At 40.2% G+C, this 15472-nt stretch overlaps 1 protein-coding gene across 1 annotated transcript in view; it reads right to left on the bottom strand.

The window, feature by feature from the left end:
* The window catches only part of PHF21A (PHD finger protein 21A), a 148726-nt gene extending 133488 nt beyond the window's left edge, over positions 1 to 15238 (bottom strand). Inside the window, exon 1 of the mRNA XM_014950322.1 lies at positions 14953 to 15238. The gene's annotated coding sequence lies outside the window, so the exon portion shown is untranslated. The remainder of the gene's footprint in view (positions 1 to 14952) is intronic.
* Positions 15239 to 15472: the final 234 nt, after the last annotated feature.

The following is a 15472-nucleotide window of genomic DNA, read 5'->3' as shown; positions in this document are numbered from 1 at the left end:
GTCTTTAATGCCAAGGCAATATACCCAAGAATTACTTTAGAAACATCACTTAATTAAGCAGTGGTGATGTAAGTGGGACTAATCGTACATGAACAGAAGAAGCACATCCATCATGAAATTGGTAACACAAGAAGATACTCCAGGAAGTTTCAATACACCCATCTATAAATCGAGAGATCACCAAAACTATACTACAATGTGACTCCTGTGAAGTAGAGTACTGAATGAGACCTTGTAGTTACTGAAGCTGCCTTGTATTTGGCCTTGAAGCCGTCTCCACAGTTACAGAGTTGAGATGTCACAACATAAAAACAACTCAGAAAAGAGACTCTACTAAACCAGCTTACTGCTGAAAGTCAACCCCAGGCTTATGCAGAACCAGTTTCAAAACACGAACAATTCTAATGAAACATTAGAAGGGCATATGCCAAAGCTCCTGAGCTCCACAAATACTCTAAGACACCAGTAGACACCACAAGCAGTGCCATTAAGGGAGATACTCCAGAAGGAGAGACATGTACTTAAAAGATCCTGATTCAATACCCACCAGAGCCCGAGTCCAACACCGTGGGAAGTCACAGAATCAATGACATGGAGTTCTAAGCATCAGACTCACACCTTTAAGTGAGCTATTTACAGCAGACATTGAGGCACATAACAAAAAGGAAGCCATACCTTTCATGTTTGCATTGGAATAGAGTGCCTTTATTAAGCAGTACTAAAAGAGTTAGAGGAAGCAATGCTGGACCCAGACAACTGGGACAGACGCAGAAATTTGGGTATTGCTCACTCTGCTGATCTTCCACTTGGAAAAGGGGTTTGTCCAAATTAACAGATATCTGTCCCTGAACAGTACTCACTCAGGAGGACAGGAGAATTCTGCTCATGTAAGCTGTACACAGAATAGTTTAACAAGTGGTTAAGATTTCAGCACTGGTGACTCTCGTTACCTGGTGTGACTTTTGCTGTGTGTTGAACCCTTCCACACAGCTACAGTGGTTAAGATTTCAGCACTGGTGACTCTCATTACCTGGTGTGACTTTTGCTGTGCGCTGAACCTTTCCACACACCCAGCTATGTCCAGTCCTATGTTAAGTCAGAAAGTATGTTTACAGAAACCATGACATTATGCAGTAAAGATACTGGAACATCATTCAGATACTGGTCATAGACAAAGTACATTCTGGAGATGTTTCAAGTTGGCAAACGTAAGCACTAACCTTATCTCTGACCCCCTGGATACATTTAGGATGTGTACCCATGTAACAGTATCTGTAAAAACAATCATGCCTACATGGTAATATGCAATTTCTTGTATTAATTGTAGTTTAACACATAAACAGCAATAACCACCACCACCATCTTTCTTCTGTATATGTCCAGTCCTATGTTAAGTCAGAAAGTATGTTTACAGAAACCATGACATTATGCAGTAAAGATACTGGAACATCATTCAGATACTGGTCATAGACAAAGTACATTCTGGAGATGTTTCAAGTTGGCAAACGTAAGCACTAACCTTATCTCTGACCCCCTGGATACATTTAGGATGTGTACCCATGTAACAGTATCTGTAAAAACAATCATGCCTACATGGTTATATGCAATTTCTTGTATTAATTGTAGTATAACGCATAAACAGCAATAACCATCACCACCACCATCTTTCTTCTGTACTTTTTCAGGTTCTGCAGAACTTAACTCAGGGCTGTTAATGGCACCAGTGCTTACCTATGCAACTCAGACTTCACTGGATTTCAAATTCACATTTATTAATCATTATCTCCCCTATGCATCAGGTGGTCTCGCATCCCCATTTAAACCTCTACTTTTCCTTCAACCTCAGATAACCTAAAAAAAATAAATATCCCAAACTTGAAAAACTAATTACCCTATTTATTTTATACAACCAGTTTTACAAAAATCTCAACTCCTTTGGGCAAGCACTACTTATTGGTATACTACCCACACTTAATCAGTAAATAATTTTTAGGCTCCTTTGTTTACAACATAACAACATTCAGGATTTAAAGGAAGCAGGCCATTTACTGGATTAAACACACAAGTGAGGGCCTCCATTCCCAGCTTAAGGTCTCCAATAAATTTACCGCAGTACAGAATAAATCAATTTCTCTCTGCCTCAGTTTCTAATCTCAAACATGGGAATAATACTACTTACCAGACTGACCTGTTATCTTTCAAGTGGAGCAGATTCTCAAATAATAACAGGCACACCTATACCCAAGTGAATAAACTATGCTGATTCACAACAGCAGATTGCCTGGGCCAAATTCCATGCAGTATTAACAAGTCAACAGGAAGCACTCCAAAATTATTTCACTGATGTGCTCTGATCTTCCTTCCCCTACATTCCAGTCAGCTGGCACTCCCGCTGCTCCCTGTAAATATACAGGCACAGGTATCAACCTCAAATTCTGTCTCCCCTTCCCCTTTTATGATATTCTCCCTCCTTACCCCTTAAAAGCCTGTTTTTTTTTTTTTCAAAACTATACTACAATGTGACTCCTGTGAAGTAGAGTACTGAATGAGACCTTGTAGTTACTGAAGCTGCCTTGTATTTGGCCTTGAAGCCGTCTCCACAGTTACAGAGTTGAGATGTCACAACATAAAAACAACTCAGAAAAGAGACTCTACTAAACCAGCTTACTGCTGAAAGTCAACCCCAGGCTTATGCAGAACCAGTTTCAAAACACGAACAATTCTAATGAAACATTAGAAGGGCATATGCCAAAGCTCCTGAGCTCCACAAATACTCTAAGACACCAGTAGACACCACAAGCAGTGCCATTAAGGGAGATACTCCAGAAGGAGAGACATGTACTTAAAAGATCCTGATTCAATACCCACCAGAGCCCGAGTCCAACACCGTGGGAAGTCACAGAATCAATGACATGGAGTTCTAAGCATCAGACTCACACCTTTAAGTGAGCTATTTACAGCAGACATTGAGGCACATAACAAAAAGGAAGCCATACCTTTCATGTTTGCATTGGAATAGAGTGCCTTTATTAAGCAGTACTAAAAGAGTTAGAGGAAGCAATGCTGGACCCAGACAACTGGGACAGACAGAGAAATTTGGGTATTGCTCACTCTGCTGATCTTCCACTTGGAAAAGGGGTTTGTCCAAATTAACAGATATCTGTCCCTGAACAGTACTCACTCAGGAGGACAGGAGAATTCTGCTCATGTAAGCTGTACACAGAATAGTTTAACAAGTGGTTAAGATTTCAGCACTGGTGACTCTCATTACCTGGTGTGACTTTTGCTGTGCGCTGAACCTTTCCACACACCCAGCTATGTCCAGTCCTATGTTAAGTCAGAAAGTATGTTTACAGAAACCATGACATTATGCAGTAAAGATACTGGAACATCATTCAGATACTGGTCATAGACAAAGTACATTCTGGAGATGTTTCAAGTTGGCAAACGTAAGCACTAACCTTATCTCTGACCCCCTGGATACATTTAGGATGTGTGCCCACGTAACAGTATCTGTAAAAACAATCATGCCTACATGGTTATATGCAATTTCTTGTATTAATTGTAGTATAACGCATAAACAGCAATAACCATCACCACCACCATCTTTCTTCTGTACTTTTTCAGGTTCTGCAGAACTTAACTCAGGGCTGTTAATGGCACCAGTGCTTACCTATGCAACTCAGACTTCACTGGATTTCAAATTCACATTTATTAATCATTATCTCCCCTATGCATCAGGTGGTCTCGCATCCCCATTTAAACCTCTACTTTTCCTTCAACCTCAGATAACCTAAAAAAAATAAATATCCCAAACTTGAAAAACTAATTACCCTATTTATTTTATACAACCAGTTTTACAAAAATCTCAACTCCTTTGGGCAAGCACTACTTATTGGTATACTACCCACACTTAATCAGTAAATAATTTTTAGGCTCCTTTGTTTACAACATAACAACATTCAGGATTTAAAGGAAGCAGGCCATTTACTGGATTAAACACACAAGTGAGGGCCTCCATTCCCAGCTTAAGGTCTCCAATAAATTTACCGCAGTACAGAATAAATCAATTTCTCTCTGCCTCAGTTTCTAATCTCAAACATGGGAATAATACTACTTACCAGACTGACCTGTTATCTTTCAAGTGGAGCAGATTCTCAAATAATAACAGGCACACCTATACCCAAGTGAATAAACTATGCTGATTCACAACAGCAGATTGCCTGGGCCAAATTCCATGCAGTATTAACAAGTCAACAGGAAGCACTCCAAAATTATTTCACTGATGTGCTCTGATCTTCCTTCCCCTACATTCCAGTCAGCTGGCACTCCCGCTGCTCCCTGTAAATATACAGGCACAGGTATCAACCTCAAATTCTGTCTCCCCTTCCCCTTTTATGATATTCTCCCTCCTTACCCCTTAAAAGCCTGTTTTTTTTTTTTTTCCTTCCTTCTCCTCTAAAGCACACAAACGGGAACTGTAGCATCTGGAGAATGGTATTTGTAGCTGGGGTAGTCACACTCAGTGTGGGAGTACTGATGGTAGTCACTAATCTGAAAGGAAGAATTCAAGTAACCATACACTTAATAGAAGTTCCTTTCTTTTCAAAACCATGATTATTCAATAAAAGTAAAAAGATTTACACGCTGTATCACATAAACATAACACTGAATCACTGTGCCAATCTAACACAGAATCACATAAGTATACAATTAGTGTTTAATGGCAAAAAAAACCTGAGTGCAAGACTGCTGTACAATGAAAGTAGACTTCAGCTACAAGAAAAACAAAGTGTGCAGGACATTTTTACTCACACTGATTGCCATGGATTTTTAACTGACTGTTTACTTGAAATAGCAAAAATAAACTGTAGATTTATCCATTTTTAGTGGCTAATATAACCAACTGAAAAGGAATACCATTTTCAACTTTCAGAATGCTGACAAGAGAGTGAAAGGAGCAGGGTACAATTACATTTTCTAAACAAAAGGACTGGCAGTTTAAAGGAGGCTGCTGGTAGCAGTCAATTTTCCCTCTCCATTAAATTATTTTCATTTCCAAAGAGCCAGGACCTATCTCCCAAAAGCTTTATCCAAAGAAGCTAGTAATGTGCTGCTAGGGGACATTCCTCTTTCATATCCCCTCACACCAACATCACCACATCCTGCACCTGCCCTCCCGGGACCAACTGATTCCACGTATACAACAGGTCCACTCCAATGTTGTCCTAGGAGATGGAGACCACCACCACAGGGCAAGAAGGCTTACCATAACAGCAGACACTAAGATGAGACAAAATAGTGCAGGGCACTGAATTAGTACCACAGATGCCACAGCAGTATCACGACCAACACTGGCAGCGATGTGTTTACAATCACAGCACTACTGTGCTGTCAGTGTAGTGCCCATCACCACTTCAACTTCTTTGCAAAGTTAACTCTTTAAACAAATTCTTATATCTAAAAATGCATGCCCAGATTTTTAACGGTCCTATCGTTGTGCTAGAAAAGATGTTTAAACATATCTCTCTCCACATACACAGACAGAAATTCTCACACACTCCTTTCATTACGTTGTCCTCACATATTCCTCTCCTTGCTGTCTCAAGAATAGGGGTTTTTTCCTGTTCTCCTTTTTAAAATCCCTTTGAGAAAAATCCCAGCTCCTCTCAGTTTAGACTCCGGTTATTACATAGTAAAGGAAGAAAAAAAACCAAAACACAACAACTGTATGAGGACCAGAAACATACATGAAAGTTTATTGTGTGTTAGAAGGGTCTAACACAACTTCTGATCCCCAAGAAGCCCATATGAGTCTTCCTTCCTACTGGACTACCAAAGACCACAGCATGGAAAGCAATGTGGAGAAAACAAAATATAAGCATAACACAATGGAGGTTGCATAGCTGAAGGCTGAAAATGTATCCTGTGCATGTGGGAAAATGGCAAAAATCACGGAAGAAATATTCAGATAGTATTTACCACCTTTCCCATATTATGCAAAAGTTCCTGAAGAAGCTGCAGGAGTTTCTGATACACCCGAGAGAAAAATACAGGCATCTCTCGTATATATTTTCTACACAGGGATTTAAGTTAAGGCAGAGGAAAAGTAGGAAAAGTATCCTTTAAGTTTTCAGAAGTCTTAAAAGTAAGAAGGTTTACATACATGAAGATGAAATCATCCTCTATATTAACAACCTATTTGGCATAAGGAAAAAAAAAATAAATCAGCATTTTTGGACAAAAACAACATGGGCAGAGAAGGGTAGATTAAGTTAGAAAAGGGATAACAGAAAGAAGGTGCCGACTTTCAAGGAATCTTACATGTTTATCTTGCATCAGGATGGAGCAAATCTAAGATCAGTATTTTCACTCATGCAATTTTGTAGCAGCGACAAATGTCAGTGCAGAACAACAACCTGAGCTGCTGGTATTCAGGCAGTCACAGACCTATGCTGAACTAATCAGCTCTGCAGCTGTGAAGATACCGTTACTACAGCGAGGAACTAACCTGGAGCACGCATTTCACGAGGCCAACATCATCAGGTTTTGACTGGCTGCAAAAACTGCAGCTCATCATCACAGGAAAAGTGCTTGATTAAATTAAACAGTGCACAATCTATTAGAGCTCCGCATCAATAGCCAGGCATCCAAATATAATTCCTGCAAGAAGTAAGGTGGGAGAAGACACTGCAAGTTCTAAGACAAGATGAAATTGCCATACAGGGATGAGAATTATGTGAAGGGTGGAGATTTCCATGTTTACTTTAGAGCGTGAAATTCGGAGGAAAAGTAGAGCTGGTAAAATACGCCAAAACACAGGTGAGAAATGAAAACTAAGTCTCTGATTCTGAAAGAAATGGTGACAAATCCGCTGATTTCAGAAGGATTCTCTGAGGATGCAGAATAAGAGGTATGGTCTGGTGGGATTCCCTCTTGGGAGAACTGCAGTTGACCCAAGGACAGGTACCTGGTGTTCAGAAACAGCTCAAACCTTCTCAATTTATTCCTGACCAGAATGTACTCTCTGAAAGGGCAACAAGGGAAGCTCAGGTAGCCGCATCCTTTCCATTTGGGGTCACTGACAAGAGCATCCTTAATACAGCAAATTCATACTCCACACAACAATAGATTTACTTGATAAAGATGCTTATCAGAGACAATTACTGCAAGCTAAGCAGCAATGAAACAGTGAGGTATCTGGAGCTCCAGCAAAATGCAAATTAGTAAAAAGCTTTGTTATTAGTAATATAGGCCACTGTAGTCCTTTTATAAAGTCATGGAAAAGGTTTGTTAGGTTGGGAGAGGAGGGGTGGTTTTTTGTTTGTTTTGGTTTTTAATCCATCACAAATCAGGTTATTCAAATTTCAGACTGAACATCTCAATTGGAGCAATTTTGTCACACAGGCAAGAAAGAAGAGACAAAGACAGAAAGTATTCCTTGGATATATCAAGGACTAATTTCTGGCTTTCATATAAAATTCTGTTGTGTAAGCAAATTAAGCAAAAGCCCTGAATAAATAGATTCCAAGTTCCTACAAAGTGTTACAGAAGCTCAATATTATCCACTTTTTAAAGAAACAGCAAAGACACTAAGAGACAAAGTACCTGGTGCGAGATCCCTCAAGGGCCAGCAGCAGCATCTTAACCAGACACCAGATTCCTCAAACTTCATCAAGTGCTTCACCCCTGCAAAATCCACTTAAAACTACCTTTTTTGGGGGTAAAAGAATGAAATCCTGGTACACTCGATTCAACTGGGAAGTTTTCCAGACTTCCTTGAGACTTGAGCAGGGCCAGATTTCCTCCCAGATCAGGACCTGTTTGTTCTTACATGGTAAGAAGTACTTATAGAAGAGTTTTTCCTTTAAAACTATGCATCAAACCCCTTTTGCACATCGCTATTACCCACATTCTTTATCCAGAATACCTTCATACAGTGGCGTTACAAAGGGCACTGTCACAGGCTCTCTACAGAGAGTAAAATGTCCTTGAAGGACATCATCATTCCACTACATATAGATTTACCTTGGTTTTTTCTCCTGCCTGTTGTGTAGGCCCAATCAGTCAATGAAAGGGAATTTCATCCTTGCACAGCAACAATGACAGCCTTTCTAATCCTGTCAATATACTAATAGTAACTATTTCAACTAGCCATGTGTCCTGTCATCAATTTGGTCCACACGGGCTGTGAAGGGGCTGTGAACACTTAAAGAAAACTCTATTACTAACTATTTACAAACCCTATTACAGTTACAGCATACGTAAGGTTTCAGATGAATGTCTGTATAGATTTACCTTTTTGTATCAGTTTTAAACAGAAGTGTCAGCAATATACAGTGTGTACAATGCATCAGCGCCGACAAAATACATTCCCTGCCTCAAAGAAACTATTACCACCTAAATATCTGTCATATTTATAATCTGTACAGGGTGAATGAGAGAGCAACTTTTTGTTGGGTGGTTGGGTTTGTTGTCTGTTTTTTTTTTCCACAACTATGAAGCAAATATGAACTCTAAACTTATATTGAGTGGAATTTCCAGACACTTACTACAAGAAGAATTTTGCCACACGCACCTAGATAGGAGCTACTTATAGTGATTACAAAGAAGCTACTTTCCAACACTAGAAGTTTGGAGGTGTTGATCCTTCTACTACTTATGTAGGTTCCAATTTTAGGCATTCAGATTTTCTCTCTGAATTCTGTGGGACTTCAAGTAAAATACACATTACTTTTTGCAAGACTAGCGCTCCAATTAGTTTCTCCTAAACCATCAGAAAGGTTTATTTCATAGAGATTTACTTCCCAGACCCGCTCTGCTGCACGAGGTGGCCACCTCACGGCTTGACCTCAAGAAAGAGAGGAGAGAAGTGGGATCTTGGCAGGTAAAAAGCTGTTCAAATCCCCTTTCGCTTCAACAGAAACCCACCACAACTGTTGGACAGCAGTTTGAAAGGAGAACATGGAAGCCACATTACCAATAATGGAAGCCTCTTTTTGCTGAATGTTTTTGTCTATAATGTTGCCTTGAAAAATTAAAAATTCCCAGAATATCAACTAGTATACTTGCAATCAGATGGAGCAAGGTATTAGGGCAATTAGTAGTATACTCTTTGTATAAAAACACACAGGCAGTTGGAAGGCTTCTTTTATCAACTGGTTTTCCCTAAACATACGACCCAACTATAAACCATCTTCAACTTGTAAATAAAAATACATGCTGGTGCACAGTAATTGAGGCAAAGGTTTAAGCTGACCTACTACAGAAGGTATCGACGACTCAGCTTTTCAAGCGTTACAGCATCTTTCCCTTCTCACCCCAAATCCCCAACTTCTGCTCATGAAAACTACAGGTCCCAGGAGGCATTAGGGTACCGCGATCCTGGCAAGCCGTTCAGGTAAAAACACAGCACTGCACACTGGGGCCTGCAGTTTCCAGCAGCCACATTCTTCCTGAAGATGAGCCCAGATGTAGGCCATATTGCACGCTGCCACGGGCCAGCAAGCAACATACACACACCGTACAGGGAGAGACCACTGCTAGCAGTCGTCAGGTAAGCTACAGCAGTAGCCAGTGCTCGTACGTCAAAATTAAGAGGACAAAGATTTCAGTAAAAATACACAGCAGCTAACCGATAATTCCCAAGGAATAACCAGCAGCTTAGCTACTTTCAAACATGCAGGACAGGCCATGGCTTTTTAACATTTTTATACTAAAGTGCATTAAGAATTTTATTTTTTTTCTTCCCAAGACAGCTGCGTTTATTAACATTACCGAGTGCTCTCCTGAATATCAATAGGAAAAGTATGTTTGGAGAGAGGGACATTCTCCCTGACCAGAACTTAGTAATCTGGAAACAAATTACTTTCTTCCTCCATTTCTAAATTGTACTGAAGCAGGAGCTTGCATCTCTTCCAAAAAGAAGCAGAGCTTAGCTGAAAATTAAATAGCTGTATCTCAGCGTAGGCCTCAGAGAAGAATATGCTGTACTTTGGTTCAGTAAAGGGAAGGGCAGCTCCCCCTACCAGTCTGTTCTATGAAGGTTTTAATCGAGGAAGGAAACAACCAGGGATCAAAATGAGCAAGTCCCCCTTTCTTTCCCCCCGCTTTGCCCCGAGCTCTGGATTATTATTATTAAAAAACAATAATATGCATGTATAATTCCTTCTAAGCACTTGTATGTTTCACTGGTCCTTGCAGAACATGACAGTCCTTGCAGCGTTCCCAGGCTCGCAGGCAGCACCCGCGCAAACACGCAGAAGAAAAAGGACCAAAATTCTGATCCAAGAGAGGGACGGTGTCCCGCTGCAACACAAAGACTAACAGTGACACCTCAGTCACCTGAAAGACATCCTGATGCACTTCCCTATAGAGGCAAGAGGCCTCAGGAGCATCTAAAGGTTTTGTCAACACAGCAATACTGTCCACAGGCCAAAGACAGCTGTTGCCATAGTTACTATCAGCCAGCTTATCAGAAAATAATTATTGCGATTACTCAGAAGTTTTGTTAAAACAATTTAAAGCTTCAATAGGATACCACTCGATCTCTCCAATTAACTGTTTGCAACTAGGATGCCACCAGGATCCACATAGTTAACGACGCCGGGATCTGCAGAGTTGGAGGGGAACAAGGGGAGGAATCAATGTTCCTTCTCCCTTTCAAGTACTGACAGCTTGTATTTCCCAGGCAGAAACAATGACACCGAACCGACGGCAAGCTCGGCTGCTCTGCTAGAGTCCTCCTCTCACAAGCCTGAAGAGACAGAGTCCAAGCACAGGCCATCTTAGAGTCACAGGCTCAAATCTGCCCTCGTTTGTTTTTAACCATTTGCATATCCATACTCCTATCTGAGAAACACACTAGGTACAACTTCAAAACATATTTCTAGTCGCACAGGCAATGGAAGAGTCCCTCAGTTAAGAGGCACACAGCACAATTTCTGTAGCAAGTGAACTTGTTAACATTCCCTTTTGTCCTACAAGTGCAGCACTGGCAGGTGGAAGGGCACCTGGAAAACCTGATTCCTGGAAAATCTGGAAAACACACGTTTAAGAAATCCAACATTAAAAAAAAGCACAGGAGCTGTGTGAACATGGCCTACAAAAGGGCTTGCGTTAAGCAGAGCCTCACTCCTTATGTACTACCTCTAAAAGCATTCACACCAGTAACAACAAACATTAGGCTAGGGCTGGGGGGGAGAGGGAGGTGGTAGTATCTGGGGCTGGGGGCGTGTTTTAAAGCATGCTTTGAGTATACAATCTCCAAATCAAAGAGTGAGCCTTTGCAATGACAGGGAACAAGAAATCTCAGCTAAGAGGGAAGGAATAATAGGTCAAACCACCTAGGCAAAGAGCTTCTAAGGCACATGGTACTTGGTAACTCCAACAGAGACACTGGAATGATGTAAACAGCAAAACAGAAAATAAATACTGCAGAGAAGCCTATACCAAGTAACACATTCTTTCCTCAAAAGCCTGGGATGATCAAAGTATTAAAACAAAACATTCTGTGGTAGAGTTGGGGCTTTGTTAGGGCAGTAGGCATGGCAATCCTCTGAGACCAAAGGAAGGGACCTTTCAGAACTTTCTACATCTTTAAAAATTATTGTAAGGACAGGTGATTCTAATTTTAAAGTCTGATTGTCACACAAGTGCACCCCTCCTCAGTGCTAAGTAAACATCAGAAGAGTTTTTTAAAATGTACACATTTTATAGCCATTCTGTATCTACACTCGCCACTTTGTTTTTGACATAACAAAACCAGAATGAAACAAACTTAAAGTTATACTTTATCAGTTTTAATCCAGTGAGGAACTCAGTAAAGCACAAGAGCCATAAATTATTTAAAACAAGAAAAGAAACACAGGGGCTCTTTTTCATTTTATTTTAAACGAGTCTGTATTTGCAATAAGAAAAAAAGAAAGGAAAATAAGAAATACAAAGTTCCCCCCCCCGCCAAATGTAAATAAACTTTTTTTTGCCTGCATAATGCATATCTCTACCACCAGCACAAGCCAGACACTGGCTTTGTGCTGTACCAAACATGAAATATTAATGTAAGATACCTATAAAAACTATCCTTCAGTTCACCCTCTATTTACAGGGTACAGAAGTAAATGTCTTGCCCCTTGCATTCAGCAGGCATCTCAAAACCCCTCTGCAAGCTGCCCCACCTTTCCAGTATATGGTTTGTTCCAAAATAACCTTTGTGCAGTCAAAATACATCAGAAACAGGATGTGAGCTTGCTTTCTGGCTCAGAGTAATTGAACAAGGGCAATTCACGAACGTACAGGAGCCAGGCCTTTTGTGGAGTCTTACACTTCTAGTATATAGCTACGCATGTGACTGCACAGTTGTGAGCATAAAGGGTGAAGGGGACAGAGAAGAAATGCTATTAGAAGCTTAATAATGGGTTTTTAGCACTGTCCCTTCTACAGAAGGAGCCTCTCCTGAAGGCTGGTTCTGCTTTACAGCTCACATCACCACCGTGTGATGGCCCTCCAAAAAAATCAAAGCCCTGTCACACTATGAAGTTCTTTCTGGAAGATTTTAAACAAGCAAACCCAACAAACAACAAAAGCCGAAACAATAGTAAAAAGGTTAAGTCACCAACATGTGTTTCTCACATGACGTTCATCTTGAGTTTCTGGTACCTGCGCAAAATGTCCCTAACGTATGAAATAAGACAGTCCATCAAGGTTCTGACAAACCGGTACTGAAACGAAAAAGAAACCTCTGGCATAAACAAATTCCAGTAGTATCTATTCAATTTGACTGAATAAAGTTCTCCAGGGCTCGGACAATAAGAGAACTAACAGCCACAACGTGTTCACATGCAATTACAACCCTTATAAACAAACTGCACGAACAACCCAAGTGATAGCCGGGCTCACTGCTGAAGCTTTCCAACTGCACACAGAATTTCCACAACTTTCTAAGGCACCATTAAAACACATCGCATTTTCCTAAAAGAAAAAAAAAAAAACCCACACAAAAAAACCCACCAAAAACCTGTGAACATCGTCTCCTTTGTACAGATCCAGTCCTAGGATTTTATTTTTTAAGATTATAATTTCTACAGTGACATGTAACAGACACACACAAAACTTCATCTCTAAAAAAAGAGAAGTAAAGTTGGAGTAAGAACTATTGAGGGCCAATGCTTGAAATACAGACCGAGCTGAATGGCCTAGGGTAAAGAGAGATCTTTGCAAAACCTAAACCGAGAGCAGAGATCTTACTGTTGAAGCTGGAAAACACAAGAGCATTTTTTTCTCTGCGCAGCGTAAGTTTCAGTTTCCTACTTTTGCTTTAAGTTCTCTGAAGGAAAGTTTTGTGTTTTCATTGCCTAAAGGAAGAAAACCACTTTCAAATGCTGCCTTCTCCCTCACAACAAATCCAGTTCAGGAAGAGCAAAGATTAAAAGCTTTCAGGTAGAAATCTTATGATGACTAATGGTAAAATAATTATTAGTAACAAAATATTCCTTAACCCGACATTTTGTATTACACACCATGCTAGCTTTTTTTTTTGTTAGTTAACTGAAAAAAAAAAAAAAAACAAAAACACTAAAACCCATAATGGGATCCACTCCAAGTTTCGTGTTGCTCAGGTCAGCATGGCTAAAAACTGAGGGTATGACATAGTTGACATCCAGCTGGTAGTTAGCACTCAGTGAGCAAGTACCCACCTTTTGCTGGACAATCTCTCAAGACCTTGAAGTGATACTCTGTACGTGTTACTATGCAACACAAAATCAACCGATAAAGAAGTTGCTTCATGCTCAGTTTTTATCACCTCAAACTTCTAGCTGATGTAACCATCATACAATAATCTGACTTCTCTACCACAGTAAGGTCAAAAGGTTTAAAAACATGCAAAAAGCACTTCACCTATTTTTTTTTTAAACACAGTTTTAAAGTGCCATTTACTGAGCTAAAGAATTCCTTTCTAGAAAATAACAATAATAAAAAAAATATCTCCAAAGAAACAGCTTCATTCAGCCATCGTGAAACATAAATAAAATTCCCAAAGCCTGTGATCTTTTTACTAATGTGTGGTAATTAACTTCTCGAACTAATATGAGTAGATAAACAAAAAAACCTGTGTGTTTCTTTCGAGATCTGTTCTCACTAGTAATTTAATGTCACTATTTAACTATACACGATAAAGTTATCTTATACACAGTCACTAACAAGCTTAATATAGAAGTTTCAGCATCACACATTAACCCGGTAGAAGTCAGGAGTTTTCAATTCCTAGAGTTGGATTATTTTTTTTTTCCCCTAAGGCTTTCAAAAGCATGTTATTTTCTCCACAAATTATGTCCCAAAATAAGCCTCTTTTCATCAAAATTAAACATTTCCCCGCCATGTAGCACACCCAGCCTCACCAGCTAGCTCCAAGAAAGCCAGGGGAAGCTGACTTATAAAACTGAAACTAAGCAGGTGTCTTCATTGTTAGAAGTGAACACAATGAAATAAATAAATAAAAAAAGTAAACAGACAGCCAAAATCTTTTTCATTTCTGATAGATGAAAATCTACAGCTAAGCAAAAAACATAGATCTGCTTATCTATGTGGTTGTACAGGAGTATCTGTCCTTTAACCCAATAACACGCAGCAGCACACCTAGTTAAGAAAACTTCACTGGCCCCAAAAAAAGCCTACCCCTGACTAGATCCCTGCCATTACTAAGCACACATCCCCACCCCATTTTATCACGTTCAGACCTACCGTACATCACAGCACACAACTTTCTGGCGACACACAAGTTATCATCACCTTCAGTGGGACCTTTTTACGTGCAGTTTCCACAGTGAACAAAAGTTCATTGTCAAGCTCGGGCGCTTGGGCCCAAACAAACATCCAGGGGGTAGGAGGGGGAGAAAGAGGGGAAAGTGCTCCTATCCACAATTAAAAGATTTGCAGGCAATCACCGTTACTTACAATTAAAAAGTGGGAACAGGTGTAGCAGATATCATACTTTGATAGCTGAACAAAGAATATTACAGCACGTGACTGAAATGTGATGACATTTGTTCACCAATCGAAAACAAAAGCCACTCTCCAATGGCACTCTTTCCTCCACCCCCAAGAATTAGGAACTTGGAAATCTCTCCATATTGAAATACATCTGTTCATAGCCTCATTTTTTTTTGACACTTGAGAAGAAGTTGAATGAAGAGCTCCATGCATTAATCCAACACGAATTCACCTCAAAACCTTCAGCGTACAACCCCGCCAGCACCCACCAAAACTGCAGAGGTGGCTGGGGGAAAAGCTCTACCGACAGCAAAGCTCGGAATAATAAAGAAAAAAAAAAAAAAAAAAAAAAAAAAAGGAAAAATCCCGCAGAATGGCAAGTGAAGAAAGGAGCATGCACAAGTGGACTATACCAAATGGCAGAGTCCCACATAGAGCTCCGCTCCACCTACACAGACACAGGAGGGATGGGGGGGGGGGGGAA

The sequence above is a fragment of the Calidris pugnax genome, unplaced genomic scaffold, assembly GCF_001431845.1.
Source record: "Calidris pugnax isolate Ruff unplaced genomic scaffold, ASM143184v1 scaffold68, whole genome shotgun sequence".
Lineage (NCBI taxonomy): Eukaryota > Metazoa > Chordata > Aves > Charadriiformes > Scolopacidae > Calidris > Calidris pugnax.
This window is presented reverse-complemented; position numbering and strand designations above follow the sequence as displayed.